The sequence below is a fragment of the Enhydra lutris genome, unplaced genomic scaffold (genome assembly GCF_002288905.1).
Source record: "Enhydra lutris kenyoni isolate GAN:26980312 unplaced genomic scaffold, ASM228890v2 scaffoldscaffold10, whole genome shotgun sequence".
In the NCBI taxonomy this organism is placed as follows: Eukaryota; Metazoa; Chordata; class Mammalia; order Carnivora; family Mustelidae; genus Enhydra; species Enhydra lutris.
In genome coordinates, this window is record NW_019154094.1 from 41,761,664 (window position 1) to 41,774,573 (window position 12,910).

Genomic DNA, 12,910 nt, shown 5'->3' on the forward strand with positions numbered 1-12,910 from the left:
TCGTAGGTACTTACCTCTTGCTTTTTATGATCTACAAGTCTTTCTCAGTGTGAGCAAGAGGCCACAAGCTGGGGACCAGAGCACATTCAGCCATGGGCTGACGGGGAGGCACGACAGGCAGGTGGACCGGCTCTTTTTCCCTGGCAAACCAACCTGGCCTTCCTGGACAGCTGGACTTTCCACCTGCTGGGTGACCATGGACAACCCTTTTGCCCTCTGAGCCTCTGTTTACACATCTGCAAAATGGGGAGAATAGGGGCTGTGATGGCTGCAGGCAAAACTGTGTCTCTTAACCAACCCCAGCTCTGAACTCAGAGATTGCATAAACATCTGAAAAGTGACATTCTGGTGGGCAGTTCAGTAGAAGGAGAGTGTTTGGTCACTAAAGTAGCTTCTGGTTCTTCTCATGGATACAGGATATTACTTAAACCTCTACCCACTCTCTAGTGGCTCCAGTTCCCTGCCTTCTGCTTCCGGGACCTGGATAACTATTTCTTAGGTTTTTCTAGGCCAGAGAAAGTCACAAAATCCACTCCTTTCAGACCCCCCTGTGTTATAGATGAGTAAACTGAGGCTCAGAGGGGAGGAGTCCTAGGGCCACAGGCGCTAGGACCCAAAGCTTCTAACCCCTAACCCAGTGCTCTTTCCCCTGCCCCAAGCCAGCCCAGCTTCACTGGTGAGAAATTATTAAATAGAGTTGGTGGAAGGACTCTGGTTGCCGTGACAACGGAGCCTGTGTCCTCGGGAGATAATGGCGTTGTACAGGCAGAGTGATGTGTGTTGAATGCTGATTCGGGACCTGCTGGAGGAAGTGAGCAAGAGTGCAGAAGGGACTGGGTCTGGGGTTTGAGCTTCCCCAAGGAGACTCAAGCTGGGTGGATGGGGAGAGCTGCGGGGGACACTCGTCTCGCCTAGTTCCATCCTTCCCACAGCCTTGGCAGAAAGAGATAATTACCAGCCCTTTGTGGAGGTATGAAGTAAGGCAAAGAGAGGTGGCCTGACTCTTCTTCACCCAGGTCACACAGCCAGGCGAGAGGTGGAGCTGGGATCTAAACTTCAGACTGGTGTCAGAAGACTAGGCCCCGGGGCGGGTCTGGAGCAGCACCTGGAGAGTACGAGCAGTTGGTGGGAACCTGAAGGGAGCCAGCTCTGAGCTCTGCACTCAGGGCACCTCAACCCCTCTAAAGACTGCTGAAGAGAGTGCTCATGGAGATTCTGATGGGCCAGGGATGACAGTTCCAGCCCAGGAGGAGTGGAGGAAATAGTATGACAAGACTGCTAGCTCCCCATATCAACTTTGGAGCCAAAGTCCAATCCCGCCCCGCCACTTCCTAGCTGCATGACCCTGGACAAGTCACTTTAGCTGTCTGAACCTCCGCGTCCTCATCTGCACGGCGGGGACAATGACAGACTTCCCTCATAGGATTGTTCTAAGATCAAATAAGGTAAGGTAGAAAGCGTGTCAAACCCGGCTCCTAAGCACTGTGCAGTCAGTCAACAGTAGCTAGGATTATTAACCAAAGAGGAGAAGCTAGGAGAAGGAACCACTCCCAGCTGGGTAGCAGCTTGGAAATTGTGGTGTTGGAGGGGTGGAACTGGCTAAGATGGGGATGAGAATGATGAATAGCAGAGCTCTTCATTTCAGGCTAGTGAATATCAGTGAAACAAATGAACAGTCCCCATCACCAAAAATATACATCAATATTTTGCATTGGGAAAGCATGATTGATGTACCTCAGTGCAACGTGCTCTCCCTAAAAGCCCATGTGCACACCACGCTGGGGAAAATTGCCTTTTCTCTCTGCCAGCTATCTAAATGACCCCATGCTGTGAACCCTTTTGGAAAATAAATACTCGCACCCACGCTCTTCCATTTCTCCCTCCTGCGCAGCTGGTGCAAAATATTTACTCCCCTCATCGGGGATTGGAAAGCATGGGGTTAACACCCTGAGAAACCCCAAAGTGTATCATTTGCATGCTGGCAAAGATGTGATGGAGCTGGCAGACAAGCCCACTCCTTTTGGGAAGCAGAAAGAGGGTGCCGGACTTGAGCATTGGGCTGCTTTAAAAGCAATGGTGAGAGCTGGGATCCTGAAGGCTTGGAGGCAAGCAACCATTTTGTTTGTTTCCGCAAACCTGTCTGAGCAAATCCACCCCCAGAGATAGCAACCTGTTTCTGGATTCCCAGAGAGAGAGGGTCAGTTTGTTTGCTGCTGATCCTGGGGCTGGATGACAGGGTGTGAAGCAAGGAGCCTCAAGACCTCTGATTCCCACACCTCTGACTCGGGCGGTGGGAGAGGGGTCAGGGGGACTCATCCAATGGACACATGAAGATGGCTGACATTTAACTGAGATTTGAACAGATGTGCTAATTGCAGGAAAGGTACACACATCCACTTTGGGAATTGTGTTTAAAAAGTATTTGCTCTGAGATTTTGATTTGATCAGCGTTTCCTGACGGCTGGCACCGTTCCCTTCTATTGATTGCCTATAGGTTAAGATAACTGCGGCATTCTGCCCAGGACTTTCTCCCATAACTATCGAAAACAAAACAAATAATATTAGCCCTAATCAAGTGATTTATAATACCTGCCAGGTAGCAAGCATTTTTCTCTGTATCAGGTTCTGTGTTAATCACTTCACGTATTATCTCAGTTAATCCTCATAGCAGCTAAACGTAGGTATCATCACTTCTGTCTCAGAGAGGATGGGGAACTAACCTATAGTCACACAGCATCTGAGGGTTTTCTTTCCCTCGGGGCCAATGCCCTTAACCACTCCCCTGTTCTGCTTGTCCCTGTCCTCACAGCCAGATCAATCTCCAAATACCCTTTGACATACCCAGCGGAAGGTGTTCATGAATTTGTTCATAGACCATGGACTTAAAATGTGCTCAGTAAAAAATCCCATTTTCCCAAATGGGTAGGGTTTTTTTTTTGCTGCATGTGGTTTTTCACTTTACAAAGAGGGGAGATTCATACTCTAAAGATTCCTTTAGAAAGCTAAGTGAAATGAATCAAGAACAGATGCATTGGCTAAAGTGAGCATTCATTTGAGTCTCTTAAAAATAAAATCAGCTTTCTCTTGTGGGAAATATTCGAGACCCTGGAATCTGACCCACAATCAACTCTGAAAATACACACCCTCCTCATTCTTGCAAAATATTCTGAAGCAGTGTCTCTCAACGTTGTTTTAAAATCCAGCTGAGCTTTTATTGAGAACAATAGGATTTGTTGTTTCTCAGATATAAAATTACAATTACAATACAGATTTTTTTTTTTATCCCTACCATCCCCAATAGTTTTGCCCATCTCCTAGAGGAGAAAGAGTAACTTTGTCCTTCTACCACTTAGATGAAGAGCTTTCTGGAGTGACTAGATTGCAAACTAGAGAGCAGAGAGCCAGGCAGGTCAAAGAAATGAATCAAGAGATCAGGGACAAGATATCACTCGTGGCAGGACTTGCAGTAAGTTGGAAAACACATGCCTATTCCCCCCGCGCCTCCCCCCATCAAAACCTGCAAATGCAAGTTTTAAAATTCTGATACCACTCAACCAGACACATATAGGGGACCCACTCGGCCCCCGCAGGCCATCAGTTTGAGATCCCTGCGGGTTCTTACTGTGAGTTTGTGTGATCTTGATGCACACAGTTTATCTCTGGGGCTTCAGTGTGTTCATCCATAGAATGGAGCCCATAAAGCCCACAGAGTTGGAAATGGAGCCCCAGGTGTGGACGCTTGATAGGGAACTGAAGGAATGGCCCGAGCCCCCGCGGCGGAAGTGCTATTCCATGACGCGGAGTGGGCTCTCCGTGTAGGCGGCGTGTCTGCATGTGACTTATTACAGATCATCATTTCATTCAGCCCGTCTCTGCAGTACTGTGTTTTCCTTTTTCCCCCCAATCTGAGTTTCTAAAGGCCCTTTATCCTAACGTCCTTCAGAACGCCCTTCAGAGTCCTTCAAGCACATCTCCCAAAAGGAGAGAGCGGTGATTTAACCCCCTGGTTTTCTTACAAGTGTGTCTTAAAAGGCAAAGATGAAGAGTGGTGTACAAGAATTCCAGGTGGTCAGCATGTCACTCTCATTTCCTGATCGCGGTGAATCCTTTCTGACTGGGTGAGCCAGGGCCTTTGCTGAGGCAGCCCCTGGAGCACAGAGCTGCAAAATTGCACGCAGCCAGCCAAGGAAGGGAGGGGGAAAGGCATAGCCTAGAACAGGACAGGACGGCCAGGGCCCCGCGCAGGGTACCTCGCAATAGGGGCCTCCAGCCTTCCAAGCTGTTAGGAAGGCACAGAGGGATGGGCTGGCCCCCAGCAAGTCCAGTTACACCAAAGGGAGGAAGGCAGCGGGGCATACCCTGTAGCCTGCGTCCCGGATCACAGCTCCTCAACCACTTGAGACTGTGGGCTCTGCCACCATGTTTCTTCCTGCTCAAATGCAGGCCCCTTCCTTCATTGGTGCTCCAGAGGCTACCATGAGATCATAGAGTAGAGCCTAGCACAGCCCACAGGAAAAGGATAGCACCCTGTCTCCCCCTCCCTCCACTGTCATTTTTTTCTTTTTCCTTCTGTCTTCCTCCTGTGCCTCTGTTCTCACCTCTCTGCTACTCCCCTCCCTCCGGTTTTCTTTGCTTTCCTTTCTTCTCCTCCTGCCAGCCCTCCTCTCTACGTCCCTTCCCTCTCCTCAGCACCCACAGAGGGCTGGACTGGGGCTCCACGCACCTGCGGGAGCAGCGGTGTCCACTCCAGTGACAGCGGAGGAAGTGAGGTGAGCTTCCCTACAGGAAGCACACAAGAGTCCGCTCCCAGAGTGTGCTCATCTCCTCCCAGTCCGTGCTCATCTCCTCCCAGTCCTGTGACCTCATGGTGGCCCCCTGAACCCGCTGCAGTGGGAGCATTTACACCCCAGAATCAGCCTTCCGTTTGCTTTCCTGAGGGCCTGCTGGTAAACACAGCACACCACTGCTTTGGAGACCAGTGCCACCTTCTCCGAGGCAGACACGTTTCTTGAGGACTTATAATAACAAGGTCTGCTGTCACAGAGAGGGACAGAGGGACAGATGGGGACGGAAGGTGGAACTCAGGACAGCATGTATGCATCTATCACTGTTTGAGGGGTGTGGGGGAAACAGAGCGAGTCTTGGACTTCCGAGTCCCATCTGTGGAGAGGATACAATGTACCTGGGGAGGTAAGACCAAATACCCATTAGTCAGAATAGAAGTCAAGTTGTGAATAGTGACCGGGCCTTCCCCTTCACCTCCATCAGGATCCCAGCTCTCGTGCTGTCCTCCCCCACCCCAGGTGCCAATCTCCTGCCAAGTCCTCGCCGGATCAGATCTCCCCACTTCTAAAGGCTCCAGTGGCCCCCAGTTCTCCCCCAATCTCCAAGGTGTGGAAGAGCAGTTAGAACTATGGGCTCTGGAATCTAGCTTCCTGGATCTGGGACCTCAGGCAAGGTGTTTTACTGCTTTGAGCCTCAGTTTCCATATCTGTGCAGTGGGGAGTGGTGAGAGGTAAATATGATCATCTATGAAATGCACTAACCATATTAAGCACTTAAATTAACATTCAGTGTGATCACTGCTCTTACTGCAGGATACAGTGCCTGCCCTTTTCCTGCATTCAAAGCCCTTTACTGCTGCTTTCCACCTCTCCAGTCACACTCCTTCAATCAACCCAGCTTCCAGCCAGCCATGCCATGCTCCTCAGTGGTCCTAAATGCATTATGCATGTTCACCCTCTTTTCTCTGCCCGGAATGGACCAGCAGCTAGGCTTGGGGAAAGGCAAGGATCCCAGTCCTGCTCTCTCTGGCTGTGGTTATAAAGAGAACCTCCCCACCTCTGTCCCCTTCCGTCAGGGAACACAGTGCCATTCTCTCCCAGGTGCCTGTGGAGAGGGCCATCCCTCCTCTGGGCTGATGAAGAATTTATCACAGGGATGCTGGTTACCTGTGTCCCAGCTGTCCTGAGAGCTCCCAGCCATCCCGAGAGCTCAGTGGCAGCAGGCCCAGACTCCGACTGGCATCTTTCTTCCCCTCCACCTAATGTGGGTCCTGCTACCCTTGTGTGCACGGTCCATGTGGGCTGGATTGGATTGAAAATTGCCTGGATGAGAGGAGGTGCTCAGTCGGGCTTTGCAGACAGTTAGGGACCAGGACAGATGTTAGCACACCACTGACTGGGTAAGCTAGACTTGCAGGGTGAGATGAGAATGAGGACACAGAGTAGAAGGGGCACTAGAAGGCACAGTCTGGCACCTGTCCTTGCACACGGAGGAGAGCCAAGGCACAAAGAGCAGAAGGGGCTGTCTGGAGACCACACAGCTGGTAATGGGTGGAGTGGATTCCCACATGCGACCTGAGGCTCCAGAGTCTCCAGCTGGCCATGCTTCCTCTTTGCCCTGCAGACATGGCCCGAAGGCAGGCCTCCTTCTGGCCGCACACAGGACCCATATGTGCAGTTGGGGGAAAACTGGGGACTCCCAGAGGGGATCACCACCCCTTGAGCCTGGTTGCCCCTGCCCCTCCGGGGGACACTAGTTAGAGCCTCTAGCCCCTGGGGCCTGGGGAGAGCTGCTCAGCCTGGATCCCATGTGGCTTCTTGTTGGCTCCTGGGACACTGGCAGTTTTGCCCAATATAGCCATGGGAACAAGTTAACCTCTTGGGGAGCCAGACCTCAGCAGCCTCCCTTTGGTTTCATAAAAAGAACAGCAGGCCTTGTCCTTGTGGGGATCTGTCCTAGAGGGAGTTGCTTGCTGGAAATGGGCCACTCTTGCACACCTTAAAGATGGGGTTTGGGGGTTCCACTGGCATCCCACTGGAGATAGCGGAATAGAGTGTTTAAGAGCATGGACACCAAGAGCCCAGCTGCCTGGGTTCGTTTTAGATCCCCTCACTCCTAGCTGTGAGACCTTTGGCAAGCCACTTTAAGCTCTCCGTGCCTCAGTTTACCATCAGTAAATGGAGAGGGAGTGAGAATAGTTAACATACATAAATAATTTAGAGCAGACCCTGGCATGTTAGTTAAGTGCCGGGCTCACTTTCTTCCTGTGCTCTGATCTCTTCTTTTTCTTTCCTTCTTTGTTAATGAAATTTGGGGATTTTTTTCTCTGTGTGTCACCACGAAAGAGAAGCTTGACTCCTGGAGTTTATTTCACCATTAGATGGGTCTGTTAAGCCTCTAGCAGTTATAAAACTGACTTTTTTCCCCCCTTACTCTGCTTATTGGGGGTGGGCAGGTGCATTCTCTAGCCATCTCCCACATTCTGGTTTTGGGAGCACCCCAGAAAACCGTAATTCCAGGCTCTCGGGGCTGCAAGTGGAGGGGAAGGGCTTGAGCTTGGGTTTTCTTATCTGCATGGGTTTATGAGGCTGGGGAAACTCATCTACGTGTGGTCACATCTCTTCCCCTCAGGACCCAGCAGGAAGGCTCGAATAAGTGGTAAGGCTACATCTAAAGGCTTCAGAGAATTTCATACAGGCCCGTGTCTGGGAGGCACCTGCTGGGTGAGCAGATACCACCAGACTGAGCCAGGGGGCCTGACTTAAATCCTATGTGACTTTGCACAGGTCATTTGACCTCTCTGAGCCTCAGTACTGTCATCTGTAAAATGGAGCCAGTAATCATTTTAGATTCAGTGTATTTAGCACTTGCTGGGCTGGGCACAGCACTAGAAAATTCAAATCCAGTCCTCATGCCTCATGAAGTAGTTACTGTTGACTCCATTTCCTGATGAGAAGACGAACACTTTAAGGAGATAAGTGACTTACTGGAAAGTCACGGTGGGATATTGTGAAGCATAGGTATACAATAGATGCTATTAAGAAATGCACCTGGGTCTGCAAATTACCTCTCAGGTATGTTGAGGCAGGTGAGAAGTTTGTGCCAACATGTGGAGCTGCTTTCCTTCATCTCTTGAGTATGAATGTGTAATGAGCTGAGAATTGGGGTGGTGGGGATCTCCAAGGATCGTACTGTTTGTGTCCTGTGTGACCTTGGGCCAGCAACCAGTCCTCTCTTGGCCTTGTTCTTAATCTGTAGACTGCTGGTATAGACCAGGTGTACAAGTGTGGCAGAGAACAAGTCTGGAGCAGGAAGGAAGCTGCATAGGTCCTGGGTCTGGCTGAGGGTTCAAGGAAAAGGACTTACCATCTAGACCTGTGGCCGGCCAGTTTGCTGCAGCTCACATGCTGGTGAAGATTGACTCTTCACCCCCAGACTCAGGTCTCTGAGACCTAAGTCCTGAGTCCTCATAGACCCTCTCCAGCTGCCCCTTCTCCATCAGAGCACCTTCTCTAGGGATCCCTCCCTAACCTTCAGGGCAGGTGGTGTCAAAGGCTGCCCACAGCACCTGCATCTACCTGCTCACATCCATCCTCCCTCTAACCGTCTGCACATGATTATCCGCTATTAATTGGTCCTCATATTTGTGCAATGTTTTTCAATTACAAAGCACTTCCCCGGCCATTCATCTCTTTGAATAGCAATCGAAACTGCTTTTTACTGAGCACTTCCTGTGCACGAGGCCCTCTGCTCCTACCAGCCTCTTGCCATGCATTATCTTGATTCAGAGTTTCACAGCCATCCTGTGGAGCATGGGAGTCCTGATACTCAAACACACTAAATATCCAGCCCCTGGCCATACAGGGAGTGGATGCAAGCTCTGTGAAATAATCGGGGTCGTCCCTAACCTACAGCCTCCAGAGCTTCCGTGTGCACCCTTGCAAAGCTTGCGTGGGCACTGGGACTTTGTTAAAATGCGTCTTCTGATCCCATGGGGCTGGAGTGGGGCTCAAGATTCTGCATTTCTAACAGGCCTCTGTGTGATGCCAATGCTACCTCTTGGAGAACCACACTTCGGATAGCAAGGGCTTGAAGCACCAAGCCGGCTGAGACTGCTTTACCATAGCCACAGGCTGGCAAGCCTCAGTTTCCCTATCGGTCAGATGGGTGAAATAGCCTTTGGCTTACAGAGGTGGAATGAGTACTGGGTGATATAGCACCTGTTAAATGCTTGGCACACAATAGGTGCTCAGTAAATGCTGGCTCTTCTCCCTTGATAGGAGCTGGCATGGGTCTGGATACACAACAGATGCTCAATGAAGCCTGTCCAATTTATTGAGCCTAGCATTTTTCCCTAAAGCAGAGAATAAACTGCATTATGTTTCCCTTTGGAATGAAGCCAAACCCAATATTAATTTTTTTCTTGAACTGCAGAGTTCCAAAAAGAAATAAAAGCAAGTAGAGTGATTGCAGTTTGAAGCAAGCCTCTGTAATTTCTGTAATTACAGAATGGGAGCAAGACAAAGCAGGAGTATGCACAGCGTCATGGGAGGGAGTGGGGGCCCCTACTCCCAAGCCTGCTGCTCCCCCTCTTGCCTTCCTGGCTCTTCATGGTGCCGTACTCCCTCTGAGCCTCCTTCTGGGCCCAGCCCTAGCTTTGGACAATGGCAGCCCTGAGACACAGGCGTTGGCCTTTTGGCCTCTGCCCAAGTCCCCACCCCATGCAGCCACCAGTCCCTCTGATGCAGTGGGACAGAGGGGGGATTGTCCAGGGTGGCTGCCACACACTCCCCTCCCCCCAGCCTGCCATCTGCACAGGCCTAGGCTGCTGATAGCCAGTCTGCTAGCAAGGCCTGCAGGGCCCACCTCTAAAATAGATCCCTGGTCCCACTCCTCACCACCTCTTCCCTACCTGCCACAATTGAAGTCACTGTCTTCTCTCACTTGGACTCTCAGCCTCTTAAGGAGCCTCCCTGCTTCTACCTCTGTCCCTCTGCCTCCTCTTCTAGGCAGCCACAATGAGACTCTTAAATATAAGTCAGATTTCTACCACCACTTATACCCTCTACTTTTCCCCATCCTGTTTAGAAGAAAGTGTAAACTCCTTGTTGTGGTCTCTGAGACCTTGTGTGATCTGGTGCTTGCCCACTTCTGACTAATTCTGTTCCCTCCCATATTGGACTCCAGCCAGCCCGGCCTCCATGCTGACTCTCAAACATGCCAAGCTTATTCCAGCCTCAGGGCCTTTGCAGTTGCTGTTCCCTCTGTTTGAAATCATGTATCCTAGAGAGTCATATTTCTGGCTCCTAATTCAAACTAAAAAAATTTTTGTTCAGGCCAAATAAAATAAGCCCAAGGGCCAGTTTTGACCCATTTTGCCACTTCTGGTCTAGAGCTTCCAAACATCTTTTTTTTTTTTTTTTTCCCCTCTTATAAAGCATTGCCTCATTCAGGGATTAGCAGAGGTATTCTTTCTGCTTGGTTTGGCCCCATTTTTATTAATGGCTTTAGGACTCCAGCTGCACATTGAGGAAGGAACATATTCATGGGAACATTTTCACCACTTTCCTGCCTTGAGTCTTTTTCTTTCACTCCTTCCCAGAGCCTCCCTGAGTGAGTCTTCTGTAATACTAATCTGATCACATCATCACCCCAGTTGCATCCCTGCAACTGGTCCCAAAGTTCCTTAGCCTGGCTTTCAAGGTCTTTCACAAACTGACCTTCCTATCTTCAAATCTTTCTACTTCTGTTCCTGCATTCCCTCCACTTAGGATGCCCTTCCCGCTTTTTGAGCCTGATGAACACCTATTCAACCTTCAAAACCCAGTTCAAATGTCCCCTCATCTGGGATGCCTTCTTTTTTTTTTTTTTTTTAATTAGTTTATTTATTTTAGAGAGAGAGAGTAAGAGCAGGAGAGGGACAGAGGGAGAGAAAGAATCCCGAGCAGTCCCTATGCTCAGCATGGAGTCTGATGTGGGGCTCGATCCTATGACCCCGAGATCATGACCTGAGCCAAAACCAAGAATTGGAGGCTTAGCCAGCTGAGCCAATACCCCTAGGATGTCTTCTCTGGTTGAATTCCATCATTCCTTCAAGGCCTGCACAAAGGCCTCATCTAGTTCATATACTCTTGCTACACATATCACAGGGTACTATGATTGGCTACAGGCAGAGATATTTTTCCTTATAGGCTGTGACCTTATTAAGGTCACGAACCTTGTCTTATTAATGCTTGCGACCCACGTGTCCAGCCCAGCTCCACGAACACATTAAGCCCTGGGTAAATATTTACAAAATGGAATCTTTCTGCTGGCTCCTGTTAGTTCACTGATTCAGACTCCACTGCAGAATACAAAGGGCTCGAAATGATTGTTCCATCCCCATTTCAGCACACAGCGCGTGCTGAACAAATAGTTGCTGAATGAAGGAAGGAGTGAATGAGTAGGCGAGTGAGTACAGAGGACGTGTCACGGGGGTCTCACATTAACGATGCCCTGTTGAACGTTGCTTCGGAGGAATTCAGTTAATATGGGGAAACGTTAAGGACTTGGAGGAACGTGTATCCAGCTTCTTCATCTGCAGAATTCTGTCATCTGAAGAGGAAGAACCAAAAGACTCTGGAAGAAAGCCTTGGAAAAATGCCCCACATCATGAAGGGATGAAAGACATTCCTTTTACCCATTCCACCAGCAGGTAGAGGAGGCCCGCGCTGCAGAGGGGGAGAAGAGATGCATGGTCCTTCTGCTATGGACCCGCGGAGCTGTCCTCCGACACAGGGCAGCCCCTGCCTGGCAGAGCAAGGGAGTCCGTTTCAGGAGAGGGCAAGTAACTCCTGGCTGACAGGTGTCTCCTGCTTCTGAGATCATTCTTTTTCTAGAAAGAGAGCCAGCTTCCTTTGTTGGGCGCTTGTACATGCCTGTGCTTTTCATGTGCTGTTTTTCATGAGACAGGGAAGCAACAGGTTAACCAGCTGGTGTCAGGAATGAAAATTCACTAGCAGCTATACTCCTGGGGTGTCTGAGCAAGGCTGCTTCTGGAAGTGCTGTCTGTAAGCTCCGGGTCCCAGGCTTTTTAACTAATGGGGATCCCTTCCTCATTTTCCTCCCATCTACTAGACTTTTGTTCTTGCTAGACCTATTAAGGAATAATCCCTTATTTTATTGACCAGACACACAAATGTACCAATCCCGCCTTCTGCCTGGCCCAGGGTGATGGGCTAGACTACTCATCAGTTGGTATACAGAGAGCCCAAAGCAGGGAGATGTGAAATCTTTATGAGCTAGTTTTCCCCCATGGAGGCTAAAAGGACAATTTCCATCAGTCTTCTGAAAGTGCTGCCAGTCTCTGGAGGGCATGGATAATAAGCCCACGATAGATGTTAGTCGTAATAGTGTCATCATTGCTGTGCCTCCCAGGTTAGGAACCACAATCCGTACACAGCTGGTAATCATCACCATGATGAGAACGGTGGAGATGGCCTGAGCCCTCGCTCTGAGCCCTGTAGTCGCAATGCTTTGTGTGTGCGATCTCATTTATCCTTCACTGCAACTGTACGATAAAAGATTATTATTATTTCCCCATTTTACAGATGAGGATCAAAAAGAGGAGGAACATGCCCAATGCTAGTAACCCTCAAGGGGAGCCAAGGTCTCTGATGTAGCACCATCTCACTGTCTTGTGACCCAGGGGACCTCCTCCCTAGGAATCCCGGAGGAAGCACAAGATATATCTGTTCTCGGCCTTCTACTGTTATCTTCACATTTTGTCTTCTAAAAGGAAAGCTGCCTCTGGGTGTGTGGCTCTTCAGAGGGCAGTCACAGGCGTCTGCCCAAATCTTTTCCCATATTCTGAAGGTAACGCATATGCCTTCCTCACGCTGAGCTCTTCAAGCAGCCGTGGTCTCTGATCTCTCTGGCCTTTGCACGAGGGGATGCTAACTGTGCTCAGGGAGGGGACGGTGGAATAAACCTCTTGGTGAACCGGAGCTCTCCTTCCTCCCAACGTTCCACCTCTCTTCTGTGTTGGTGTTGAATGATTTCTTCAAAGGACATAAACACCACATTTCACCCCATTAAGTGTGCCTTGCCATCTCTCCTTCTTGCTGGGAGTGAGCCGGACTTGCAC